Source organism: Seriola lalandi, unplaced genomic scaffold (assembly GCF_002814215.2).
Source record: "Seriola lalandi dorsalis isolate HSWRI2012SDOR001 ecotype SW California unplaced genomic scaffold, Sedor1 jcf7180002054320, whole genome shotgun sequence".
Lineage (NCBI taxonomy): Eukaryota > Metazoa > Chordata > Actinopteri > Carangiformes > Carangidae > Seriola > Seriola lalandi.
The window spans coordinates 129,256-143,528 of record NW_019524873.1 but is presented as its reverse complement, the minus strand read 5'-3'; the positions used below and the strand labels follow the sequence as shown (position 1 = coordinate 143,528).

General features: G+C 42.4%; 1 protein-coding gene across 1 annotated transcript in view; it reads right to left on the bottom strand.

The window, feature by feature from the left end:
- The window catches only part of c1qtnf4 (C1q and TNF related 4), a 28,677-nt gene extending 15,153 nt beyond the window's left edge, over nt 1–13,524 (bottom strand). The window contains exon 1 of the mRNA XM_023406941.2: nt 13,433–13,524. The gene's annotated coding sequence lies outside the window, so the exon portion shown is untranslated. The remainder of the gene's footprint in view (nt 1–13,432) is intronic.
- Nucleotides 13,525–14,273: the final 749 nt, after the last annotated feature.

Below are 14,273 nucleotides of genomic sequence, written 5' to 3'. Positions count from 1 at the left end.
CACACATCCACACACAGTATAGTTATTGTTTTTATGCTCCTTCATTTACATACGAGAAAATTTCAGCTTACAGCTTTCACATTTGTCTTAAATAAATAGTTCAACGTAACGGCTCTTCGCTCATTTGCTTCCTCTCCAGAAGCAGGAGACGACAGCTCGCCTGGTTCTGGCTACTAACACCTTAAAAGTTTATTACTCAGCATTGTCTCTTATTAGTTTGCTTTGTACAGACAGAAAAAACAAAATAAGATGGTAACCGGTACATAGTAGCCTGTATAATAAATAGCGAGTGACTTTGGAAACGGCTCCAGAGTCTTGTTGTTGCAGAGGTGTTGAGCAAATAGATGAACTGTTGCTGGTCGAGAAGAAGATCACATGACTCTCCCTAAATCCATAAACTGTCATTTTAATATTTCTGTTTGAGTACGTATTAAGGGACATGCAATATGTTAATTCACTTCAATTTTATTTGTATAGCACCAAAATCATAAGATACGTTCTGTCAAGGCGCTTAACAGGGTAAGGTTCCCACGATGAGTAAGCACTGTGGGTGGGCACTATCAGCCTATTCAATGAGGCGTTTAAAGGTGCTGGTAGGTGGATTTTTGGACCGGAGTTAAATTCTTCCAGTCGGTTGACTTAGTTTTGCTGAGTTGTTTATTTTTCACACTGGTTCTTTGTTCTTCGGGCAGCTGGTCCTGGTGATGAACTTTGAGCAGAGCCAAGTCTAATGTTTCTCCCTGCTTCCAGTGTCAGTGATGAGCTGAGGTCAACATCTCCTGACTCTAGCGTCATGCTAAATCTCACACACACGATATCAGTCTAACACCGCTGTCCAAGTACTTGCTCATGGGGGAATATTGGGTCTCTGTAAATTACATTATAAAGAGGGCGGTCTGTATGAAACCTGCCCTGAGATCACCTCTGTTATGATTTGCCGCTATATAAATAAAATCGACTTGCCCATGTTCATAGACATTTCCATTTAGGCCCCTGTTTACTCACTCTCAAAGGATCAAACATCTTTTGCTTTATGAGTTTGGACAAACATCCATTGTGAAGCTCCAGTTCAAGGCCAACCCTCCCCCCCTCCTCTCCTCACAATGAAAAAGGGGGTGGTATGGGGGAGGCGGCTGCTTCCTCCTCTCCCACTGCCATCCGAGTAAAAGCTCCTTTTGAAAATTACTTTTGTCATAGTGTTGCAGCACGGAGCCTTGAAAGCCACACAGATATTAAATCAGTGAGAGGAAGTCCAAATCCTCATCTGCAGGGAGGAGAGACGCTTGATCCTGATCAGAAAATAACCACAGCCTTTGACACTTTGTCCAAAGCAGCATGGATACTAAACTATATACAAACTATATGAATAAGCAACACCATGACATGTTGAAGGCCGTGGAAACTGACTTTGTGCTTATTCATGATCCTTTTTTTCCTTCTCTCCTTATGTGCACTGTCATCAACAAGGATATTAGTGCAGATTAAAGCTAAATCTTTTGGCTTTCGCTGTCAAACAGCATCAAACTGTGACTTCAGGGAGTTATTTTTTGATGAATTAGCTTCCTTTTCCTTTCCTGGAATCTACAGTGTTGTCAGAAAGTATCAGGACAGTGATGTTTTCATTGTGTTGTGAGATTGAAATGCTGACTTTCACCTCGTGTTTATGTCCACACTGTCTGAACAATGTAGGATTTGTTGCACATTTTACTTTAAAGCAGCTGTAGTCGATATTTTTATAATAACAGCATATGAAATGACAATGAGAAAAACTGTGAAATGGGTTTCACGAGACTGTCCTCCTGTAAAAAAAAAAAGGAGCCCATAGGTCGTTTGTGCAGCAGGTTTGTGACCCATAGCTTCATTATTTTGTTAGGTGACTTATAGCGGCCGTAGCAATTATGACAAGAGCAAAGCAAAAAGTTTGGTGATGCAGTATAAAGAGAGACAAAGTCCACATCAGGAGGAGGTTGTGGTGGATGGATGGCTCAACAAAACACAGGAATATGACACAGCAGAGCGGAGTTCGATTCCCATGTGAAAGTAGCAGTTTATGTTGTTTTTATTGTCCGTGACCGTTCGACAAAGATAACCACATTGTTATTATTGTAACCATGACCACCAAGGTCCGGTATGCCTGCTGCCGTAGGGGGCGCTATTTCAGGAGACACTCCTAAGGGTCGTATCTGAGGGTTGAAAAGAAACGAGCGATGTGGTTGTTCAGGTTGGAGGACTGGTGGGGTCGCACGCAGTGATGAACCTACTGAGAGTTATCACCCGAGTCTGCAGCTGGACTTTGTGGAGCTTTGTACTGACTTTCAGCTCATTGTGTATCTGCTAAAACTGCATTGTCCTCTACCTGCTCAGCAGCAAACAGCAGACAGACGCAGTCAGAGAGCAGCTGGTGAACATAGTGGAGCATTTAGCAGCTAAAGAGACGGATGTTTCCCTCAGGAGCTGGTGGAGACCGAACACGGAGCTAAAAGAGAGGGAACACTGCACTTGGATTCATCAGGTGGACGCAAACACGACTCCACATGAATCGTCATTGCCGATCTGTAAATGTTGGATGTGGAAATGAGCAAGGTGATGATACGTCAGTCTTTTGTTCCCAACTTGTTTCCACAGCTCGCAAGTTGGAAAAGCTTCAGTTATTGCTGGTGTGAGAGGAGCCAGAATAGGGCTGTAGTTCCCATTTGGTTCTTGAGATTCAGACTGAAGTTCTAGCTGAAAGTCAGCACTTAAACCACAGAGTCATTGTTTCAGTCCAGGACCAAATAACAAATAAGTGTGCTTTCCCTCAACTTTGGTCCTTCCCTCAGCGCCCTACCTCCACATGAAACACTTTTTCCACAGTATTCAGCAATTTCCTGTGTGTTGTTTTGACCTTGGTCCAAATTATACAGTTAAATTGAAACTGCTGTGATAGCAACACTAACAAGAGAAGGAGGGTGCTGCTACTGAGGGTGAGAAAATGTTCTGTCTGCTTCTTCTACTGTAGATTTCTCTCTGTATAATTATTGAACACTGATGCAAAATGGTGCTGATCTTTATTTCTTTTCTTTTTTCTTTTTGGTAGTTTTGAACATCATTTTTGTGATGAAGTTAGTTGCTGAGGAAGACGTCAGACAGGACGGGAAAACAAGCAGACAGACGATCAAACAGGCTGTAAGAAACTTTAGATAAGAAAATGAAGGCGATGTCTGATGTCAACATCCGTCACAATTTACTGACCGACTTTAACCAAACTTTGATCAACTTTACTCTTGTTATCGTTTCAGATAACAGCAGTTTAGCCACAGCAGTATGGCTCTAGTGATGGCCGTGTCAGTCAGTCAGTCCTGACTGAAATATCTCGACAACTATTGGATGGATTGCAATGAAATCTAGTACAGGCATTATTGGTTGTCACAGGATGAAGCCTATTGATTTCAATGATCCCCTGACTTTTCCTCTAGAGCCACCATGAAGTTCACATATTTGTTTTTCATATACAGTGATGCCCTAAAGTCTGAGACCACTTTCAAATCCAAAGGAATTATGTGTGCACACATAGACACTCACACACATACACATCTCTCATCTATATCTCTATCTCTCCCTCCCATACATATCTATATATATATCTATATATATAGATATATATATATGTATGGGTTTTTTCTCAAAGGCTGATGACAGGTTGACTGCGTGGTAATGTTTTGTGCACAGTGTTACCGTTGGTTGGTCAGACGCTGGAGATCCCGCCCTGTTTCTTTTGTGGCGCTGTGTACGAAACATTATCACTCTGCCCGTGAGCTTGCACACACACACGCATGTATTAAGTATGTTTGTTTTTTGTAAGTATTTTTCTTGCACAGTATGTGACTGTGAGTTTTACAAATTTACCGTTGCAGATACAAACCCCTGTTTTCAAGTGAACCTATTTGAATGATACATTAATCCATATTAATGATGCTCAGATGATGAAGCCTGTTGACATAGGTGAGCCCGTAACCTTTCCTCTAGTGCCACCAGCAAATCAGAGCTTTTACGTATCCAGTGGAATTATGTCCTGATCCACAACATGGATTGGCCCCAAACTATTGAACAGCAGGTTCCAAAGAGGATGAATTTGCCAACAGTTTATCCAAGTGTTGTCCATTTAAAGCATGTGTGCATAAAAATGTCAGCTATCATAATTTTTACTTAATAAGATTTTTGAGCTAGGCAATTTTGACAAAACACTATTTTGACCAAACGGCTACCAGTCGTCCGGACTACGCCATGTTACACTCAAGCTGTGGTTATTTATAGCAGGTTGGATGTAAAAGTCGATTTAGTTTAGTACATTAGGACACGTAGTAAACACAGAAGACTTCAGTGCCCTTTCACATGTATTGAGCGTAGCCAGTTTAAAAAAAACAAAAAAACAATACAAATCAATATGTGTTTCACCTGATTCTGTCAGAGGAGCTGAATGACTGATTGCAAGTCAAATTCCTCCCAGGGATCATTAGAAAGAGCACAAAACCAAGTCTTTCCCTCACCTCCACATATCAATTTGATACAGAGCCGTATGAAATGAGCACAGTTCAGTCCCGCATGTGCCTGCGCTCACATGCACAGAAAAATCAGCCCAGCACATGAAGGTTTCCACAATGATCAATAGTGCCGTTCTGTTTCCCGTGAAGGCTGGAGGGTGTGACTGATGTTCTGAAGCCGCCTCAGTTGGCCTCCTACCTGCTGCGAGGGCGAAATCAAAGGACCGGCTTCTGAGGGAGGGTGGATATGAAAAGTTCACACCTCTGACAAGGAGTCAATATCAAAATGTGCACCTTGACTGAGGACGGACATCAAAGTGCTCAGTCCAGTGTTATGATTATGTCCATCATCAGGATGTGCAATCTTAAGAGGGGAAATAAGAGCGTAGATGCCTGAAATCACAAGACGAACCTGAACCATTATGCTCCTGTTGATGGAGCAAAGATTTCTGTCGTAGGAAAAAAATGTCTTCAGAGCACATCCCCACTGACTTTTCTATTGCACAGTTCATATAATCAGCCATGTGTGAAGACAAAAGCCCAGAGGAGTCTGAGGTTTCTGGGCAGGAGAACTGACAAGAGAGGGAGCTGGAGTCTCAACTAAAATACCTTTTGTGGTCCTCAACGTTTGTATTCATACATATTTAATGCTTTTCTTTCACACTGGCTTGGTTTTTGAATCCAAGTTTTGAGATATACAAAAAAAAAAACGTTCTCATTAAAAAACAGCGCTTGTAAAGTTTTATCTGGGACAAACTGGAAAAAAGGATTAAAATTTGGCTCTGCATTTCCTGTGGTGACTAAAATTGTGATCTTTAAATAGATTTTGTAGCGTTGACTGGGATTTCATTCAGGGACCTGTGATACATGAAATCGCTGGAGGTTCACGTATCGCACTGCTCCAGACAATACGGAGACATAAAGACGCCATCAGTGCCCCCTTCAACCAGCTCAGACAATTAGCACACTCTGTTAGCTTTGGGAATCGGCTGTCCCTCTGCGAAGTGTTAGGGGAGAGAGAGGTCCAGTCTTTCAAAACAGGCTGAGAGGCCGAAGCTGAGATCTGCCTAATGTGCAGTTTAAGGTGCCAGTTCATTCACCAGGGTGCACAGTAAATTCCCCAATAATCCAAGTTTACATAATCGGAGTTGAGTTGAGTGATTAATATCTAGTTTAACATGGTTTTCCTAACATAAAAAGTGGCCGTACGTCCGCTGCTTGCTCCAGGTGGACAGGTGAAAGAGCGGAGAGTATAAAGATGGTTTGAGGAGGAAACGTCAGAGAGACTCAGCCACGTGTTTGAGCCTCAGTCAGACTCAGATGAAGAGTCTGTTTAGACCAGAACCAGAGACTAGCAGACGTATCAGAACGGTTAGCTTAGTTAGCATCTTTTACTTGTTTATGTTGTTTGTTATCTTGTAACTAGCAGTGGCTGACACAGCGTTAGTGGTTGTGCTAATGCTAACTCTCTCACTCTCTGTATTGATAAGAGTTCAGGTTTATTTAGCCCCGCCCCTCGTCCCCAAAAGTTGACAGGATTGGTTCCTTTGGTTTGTGTTGTCTGAATCCTGATTTTTTTTTATTTATTTTTTTTTTAATTTTTTAACTCAGGTCAATAATGACCCTTATAGGTATTTTCTGTGTTGAAATACAAGACGAGAGATGTAATAGATTATCTGTGTAAAATAAGCTGTAAGACAGACTTTTTTTATGACACATCTGCTCTGCTCTTACCGATTAAAGCTGTGGAAATTAAAATTATGCTTGAAGTTAAAGGTTAGTTCATTTTAATAAGGAAGATTATATTATGTATTCATGTTATTCATTGGTAAATTTAGTACACCTCATTTCAGCACAATGTGCTGTTCAAATATCTGGTGCAGAACGAGACATGGAAGAGATCTGCACGATTCTCTCTTATTAACAGTCTATAAATACACAGTGAGGTCCACAAGTCTGACACCACCTTCCCATTGAAGTGAATGGGGAAGTTCATATTGAGAGATCTAATATATCGACATAACTTTCTGACATGTGTTAAGTGATACAGTGTATGTACCCTGTAAATCTAATGTAAAATACTTAAAGTAATATCTTTTCTACACATTGCAGGATGTGCTATTTTTCTAACAAAACAACACATGAATGTATCAGGTGTATTATATATTATATTAGCAGGGGATTTTTATATAGTTTAAACTACGTGAATGTAAGAAAATCCATCCGTATATTTAATGTATATATTTAAAAGTATTGAATCATTGTCTGTAACAGTTACCAGTCGTGTTGTTTAGGTGTTTTCCCGCATGTTAAAACCTGCGGCTCCTCGTGTGCATTTTTCATATAAACCGTGGGGGAGATTGTACTGGGTGGAGAACCTGGGCGTATCCAAACAATTTCATCTTCCCATCCTTTCTCATTATTGGATCTTCTTTTCGATTCTGCTTTTTGCTTTTTGATCCATGCAACACCTCCCTCCCCTGCTTCAACACCTCCTCCCTTTACAAGTGCACAAAGGGGGGGGGGGAGCACGAGTGGCTAATAAGCACCCCTGCCCCCACCTCACTGGTACGAGCCGAGGATGGAGCGACCTGGTCACTTGGGACAGATATCAAAGAGAGTCAGGGGGGCTCTTATCTGGAGGTGCAGTGACAGACCCCTGCTGCTACTGTCCCTCTCATTAGTCCCTCTCCCTCCCTCCCTCCCTCCCTCTCTCCCTCCACTGCTTCTCATCCTCCCATCCCCAGCACTTGTCACTGTGCTGTCAGCTGCCTGCTCAACTGTAGACACATGGACCAGCCTGGGGAGTGGAGTGATGGCATAGATGGAAAGAAAGAAAGACAGAAAGAAAGAAGGAATACAAAAGAAAGAAAGACTGTGAGGTGTAAACCAGGCTTGTCAGCTGAAGCAAACAACAGAGGAGATCTATTTCTATGAACTCTAATCCGTCCTGTAAACGTCTCTCTTTCTCCTGCCAGAAACCTGAGTACAAAGAAAACCTGGAGCAGAGAGACTGCTCTCTCAATCCTGTCAATTCCATTGCAGAGACAGGAAAAGAAACAGAGAGAGAGGGAGGAAAGAGTAACAGCTATGGCAGCATCCTGGTGTCTTGCCAGGAAACATGGCAGGGTTCGATCCACTGGTGACAGCCGAGATACGAGCGAGACGGCAGACTGGGCTGGCTGACTGCAGCCTCTGCTCATTATGTGTGTGATTACGGGAACCATTGTCAGTCATGTTGGGGCTTAAAATGTGATTGTGGAGTTGCAGAAAAATCTCAGTGCAATAATAAAACACCAGCAAACATCTATTATTGAATTATCTTGTTTGTTTTGTTTGTTTTTATCGTCTGATTCTGGATTTTTTTTTTCTTGAGGTATTTTGAGATATTTGCAGCACAGCAGGACAGGTTTCTAAGATCTAAAACATCAACTCTCAGGATGTGGTGTTAGTTCTTTAGAATCAAAGAGCTTCTTTTCGGAGCCGCCATCTTACTGTTACACAGATATTCAACAATCATGCAGACTGATACGAAGGGAAGGAACAGGAGACGAAGTTATCCACTTACTCATGGTTAATCCATTTAAACGCACAGTATGTAACTTCTGCCGCTAGGGGAGCGTAGGATCATGGGAGTTGTTGGCAGTTGTTGTAAGCTTCTCTCGGTTTGGATTTCTTCCAGGGGCTGAATTATCCCCAGATGTCTCCTCCTCTCCAAAACAAACAGACCAGGTTATTAGAACCCGTAAAGGTGCTATGTGTGAATGTTCTCTTTCGCTGAATGTGGTTTCTTGCCGGGAGCAGGTTGTGGTGATTGTCGCTTGACAAGAGCTTCGGCCATCGTTGGCCTCTGAGCGGCGTTTAGTCTTCTGGGCAGGTTGGAGAGTTTTGCCAAAGCTGTATGTCAGGCACGAGACAACAGGGACGGATTTGAGGCTGAGACTGCTGCTAACCTTTGTTTTGATTGTTTCTCTGATAACTAGCGTTCAAGAGATTTGGAAGAAACGGACCAGGGGATTAAAACCAGTAGAAACAATGAATAAAACTGTTCTACTTTAGAAATCGCACGCTCTTTGGTGGACAAAGGTCTCGGAGCGGCTGGGAGCTGAGCTCTCTAACATTTACTCAGCATTTTTCTCTGAATCTTTCATCTAGTTAAAATATATAGTTATAAATCACCAAGGTGTAAAAAGTGTATGTGGCTTAAAACTAGATAAAAGTCCATTTTGAGCTTCTGACAGGTGACCACAACACTGACGCATGCAGATAGGGGATATGACATCATTGACAGACGACCAAATGAATCGGACTGTTATCATGAATAAAATCATGTATTTCTTTAGGTTTGAGAATTGCTGGAAACATTTGGGATAATGTGAGAACATAACATAGATCTAGTCGTTAGTGGCTTAGAAATAATGTTTTCATCACTCTCTCATCTCATTTTCATCTGCGCCGTTTCAGTTTCTCTGATTACGTTCGGTCCGTGAAGCAGATTTCAAATCCTCAAGACGAACTGAGTGGACTGAATCAGCAGTCTGAATCAGTATCTTTTGCATTGCAGCTCCTCTCACTATTGACCGAAAGACCTTAAAAAGCCACAGAAAAAACAAGACAAAAAGTCTGGAGCAATGTTAGTGGCTCTGAAAGACTGTATTTAAGCCGATGATTGATTTGCACGTTGTTATGTTGCAGCTTCATCCTTAAAATCATTTATATAAATGTTTTCCCCTCATCAGTCCAGACTCAATACCTCGTGATGACGAAGCGAAAACAGAATTTTTGCACATGTATTAAAAAAGAAAAACGGAAGTGTCACATTGGACACAAGTATTCAAACCCTTTACTCAGTATGTCTGAGAGGTTTTCAGGATGTTGCAGGAGACAGATTAGTGCAGCAACAGAGGGATTATCAGATGATGCCACTCTGTATAACTCTAAGACATCCTCTGCTGCAGTACTGTCATGTTTCTCTGCTCGGGGCTTATTTTATGACTTGTTTATATCAGACGCTCACAGTAATCCAAACCTCGGGGTGTGAACTTGCCGCTTAAAAATAATCTAACTGCATCTCTTTTTCTCTTCTAGTTCTCACATCACACTTTATGTGTTTTTCATATCTCATGTGATTGGCTGCTGATTCTGTTTCTGTGTCCTGTGTGGGATGCATGTTGTAGTTTTTAGACTGGCGAGCTCAGAACCAAGAAACGTCCATCTGCTTTCAGTGTTCTGGTTGGTGCTTGCAGAGGTGGACAGCAGCTGAACTGGCTCGCGTTCAGTTTAATTTGGAACATACTGCCAGTTTAACTGTTGGCCGGGTTCAGTACAATGTCCAACAGAGTCTCATCAGTATTGGTGTGCAGATGAAATCCTCCAAGGGGCACCAGCTGTTAAGTTAGCCTGAGTGAGCTGGTGGATGGTCGAGAAGAGGCCCTGATTTATGATAAATCTCCGAGCTCTTTGAAAATATCCGACACCGTATTCCCTGTGCCTGAGAAACTATTCTTTAGTTCAAATATTCTTTTTGCAAAATACTCCTCATGCAGTTTAGGAGTATTTCAAAGATCAAACCACCACCATCCTCAGCTGACTCACAGAAGGTCGTTCATGTAATTAGTCGCCTCTGCTTAATTCAGGATTCTTGACTTGTTCGGAAAAACAGCAAAGCTTCAGTCTGGTGTAAAATGTAGAAATGATCCATTTCAGTTTTACCATCCTGCACTGACTCACTGTCAGTTTTTGAATCAGTTTCGTGGCTTTGCTACTTATAGAAGTGTGATGCATTTAACAAAGACGGAGATGCTATCTTGTAGTTCTGATCTTTCTGTCTGTCTCTAATTACGATATTTCTCTTGTAATTATGAGATATGGATCTCATAATTATGTAAAGTCATAATTATAAGATAGGCATAATTATTTCCTTTTTTCTGGTGAATGCAGGGAGTTTCTGTAGGTCACTTTTAACCAAGGCTTTAAATGGTTTAACACTACAGTGCTGGACTAGCGGAGGCTGCACTGGACTACATTATGTTAACCCCCTCTTTAAGAGAGTCTGCTGTCTCAGAACAGAATCTCATCGTGGACCATCACTCGCACTGCTGTGCATTAATGTTAATGCCGTAATGTTAATGCGTGTTACACTGGGGCGTCTGAGACTTGTCGCGGTGCTTCACAAAGTGAATAAGGTATTTACTTTATATTTTTGATGTTATCCCATAAAGTCACGTGATGACATTTATACCAACTTTCATATTGTCTCACGGTTTCCAGTTGTCATAGTAACGCAACTCATTTTCCAGATGCACAGCAGTTGAAAATAATGACCAAAAGAATGAAAATAAGACTTTGCAGTTAAAGGACAAGTTTTTAGGTTTTAGTGGCATCTAGAATCCCCCTCCCCTCATCCCTCCCTTTACAGGCGTGTAGGAGAACCTACGGCGGCCTCCAGGTAGAGTAAAACGCTCAAGGCCCTCTCTAGAGCCGGTGTTTGGTTTGTCCATTCTGGGCTACTGTAGGAACATGGCTTGCAGCTTTTGGTGGGTTAGGGGAAGCTAGCTGTCCCGCACCTGAATCCCTTACCTGACAACATATTGAAACAGATATTGGAATCTTTAAGGGACTGAGAGACGTAAAGAAAAACAGAATCACTGCATGAAAACTAAAAAAACAGAATGAAAGAAATTCATTTAACCAACCAGCATAGTTGAAGTTCAGTAGTCATTTGCAAATCTGCACTCCAACGTGCACAACTGATTTATTCCTTTTTTTTTAATTTTTTTTTTTACACCTTTATTTAATCAGGAACCATTGGAGCGTAGAGTGGTATCCTGAAATAAAATTAATATAAAGAGAAAGCTTTGGAACCACTGATTTATAGTATGCGTGATGCAGAGAGAAAATGTGTGTGGTATGTAATGGCATGAGAGAAGAACAGATCCATCATTGTCTCCATCTTTAGTGTTCATATGTGAGGACAATCAAACCGGATCTATAAATAGTTGCATGATGAAACAGAAGAAGACTGATCAGGGCCACGCCTCGGATTAAATGTAAAGACTTACTTACAAGCCAAAGGAAAGAAAAGTGCTCGTAGTAAGTCACAAGTTTGGCTTAAGTCAAAATTTCAACCTTTTATCTCATAATTTTGATTTTCAAAGTTTGACTTGATGAGTGTTTTTTTTTTTTTTAAATCAAAACTAAATCTACTTTATTTTTTCCTATTTATTGCAAAAAAAAAATCTATTTAATTTTTTTTCTTTTACTGGCAGTAATGGACTTCCATATGTTTTGAAGAGTTTATGTTCTTGTGTAACTATGTGACTCTAATCTTGAAGTTTCTGCTTTGTGTATTCACTAGTTGTCAGAATGTGTTCCTTCCATGCTGTCAAGACCGCGACACATCTGTATATGCTGGTGGAAACGGTCGTTTACCTGTAGGGTGTCTAGTCTTTGTGGATTTCAGTTATTTGCTTGGGTTAATCGGTTTGCTTTACTTTGCTTTGGATAAAAGCGTCTGCCGAATGAGTGAATGAAAAATGTAAATGCTCTAGTGACGATTGAAAGCTGTGAGTTTGGCAAAGATAACGCAGGCAGTGAAGAGCGGTTTGAGGAGTTTCAATAAATGTGTTGATAGTTTATTCACAGTCACTTTTTGGTTCCCAGTGGAATCCATCCAACTGCTGAACACGACTACTGCTGATATATTCCTCAAAGCCAAAAACTTTTCAGAACCATCCTCCAAACCTGCAGGGGATGGGTTTTGGTGGCGTGTTTGTCTTGTCATCAAAGTGTGTGTGTGTGTGTGTGTGTGTGTGTGTGTGATATCGTGCGATCTAGTTATGGGCGATAGTAACTGCTGCTCTCTTTGTTTGCTCTCCACATTAGGTGCTGCCGTCAGTCTTTAGTAAGGGAGAGCAGAAGCAGCTGGATGCAGGCACACAAACACGTACAGATGCTGTAAATAACACCAGCATAACCCTTGTGTAATGTGTAATCTGCACACACTGAGTCAGATGATGAGTGTGTAGCCTGCAGCGGCCGTGTGTTACACTGATGTGGATTAAGATACAGTATCTGCAGACAAAAGGAGTCAACCTCCTCAGTGTGGAAAAGCCATCCCAAGATAAGAGAGATCTCATCTCCTCAGCCTTATTCACAGCCTCCTGCTGCCACTGAGGTGCTCCCGTATCTCCATCATAGATAATGACAGATAAATAAACCATAGGATATCCATACATACTGTCTCTGCCACGCTGCAAGCTACTGAAGCAAGATGTTACAAACAAGACAAAGCACAGCTGAGCGTATAAAAGATGCTGTTTGTCCCTCTGCTCTCCCCTCACTATATTATATCAGTCCAGCTATCACATATAATATTAACTCTCCGTGAATTGATTACAGTATATACATCCCTCCCCCCTGCCCCTGTTGAGGTATCGTTGTTTCTGGAGATCAGTGCAGATAAATAATGCATGCTGCTCAGACGCGGCACGACTGCTGAACGCACACAGACAGTATAGCGCTTCTCCGCCAGCAAGTGCACAGCAAGCTACACTTAGGGAGAGCTCCCATTAATTTTACAGCAACACTTACAACCCGTTTGTGCTGAGAGTTCGTCTTGAAAATGATACTTTTGCAGCAGGATGAAATATTAGAGAAAAGAAGCACATTCCCGACTCTTTGTCTCTGTTGTTTGTGTGGACGTTCGTCCCCCAGGACACAACAAAGCCCCCGCTGATGCACCGGTCTTCACGCTGCATGCCTGCACACTCCCCAACTTAGGCTGCGGATGAGCACCAAGTTCACCGCCCTCACACAGCATTAACCTTCACGCCTGAATGCATCATATGACACCTTTCACAATCCCTAAATACCCCGTGACAGACGGAGGTGAAGAAGAAGAGTTGTCTCACCTGTGTGTAGGTGTGTGTTATCGTCTGTCCTGGCCGTGTGTGAAGCGCAGAGCTCAAACTTCTGTCTCTCCAGCGCTGTTGGATAAACCTCCCCTTCCTCTTTACTCTCTCTCGCTCTCTCTCTCTCTCTCTCTCTCTCTCTCTCAATCTGCTCTCACCCACTCTGCTCTCCCCCCTCCCCTCTCTCTCTCGCTCCCTCTCTCTCTCTCTCTCAATCTGCTCTCTCCCACTCTGCTCTCCCCCCTCCCCTCTCTCTCTCTCTCTCTCTTTCTCTCTCTCAATCTGCTCTCTCCCACTCTGCTCACTCGCCCTCCTTGCTCTTTTTTTCCTGTCACTTGCTGTTTTATTCTCCATCTGCCTCTTTCTTCCTCCTTCACTGTCTTCCCTCAACCTGCTGCTGACTTTGAAGCTGCATCAGACAACCCCTCCCCCCATCATCACCTACACACAGACACACACACACACACACTATATGCTGTATTTCTATACATATATATTTATATATATGCAGCGGCTTGAGATCTGATAAGGATGTAGTGGAGGTGCAATGCGTACCACTGCAGTGAGATGCAATCAGATATGATGCTCTGTTAACCCAGATCCTTCTGTGTGTGTGTGTGTGTGTGTGTGTGTGTGTGTGTTTTCGCAGATAAATGGGAGGGGAGGAGCAGCCGTGGCATAATAACCGTTGGGCTTCGCTGTGTGGCAACAACACTGCCAACTTCCTCCCTCCTGCTCATTGTTGGGACTCATTATCTCACCTCTGGGAGGGAGAGGGGTGAGGCAGGGGATCGGGGGGGGGGGTTGAGAAAGAGAGAGAGAATACATCTAATGCTCTCAA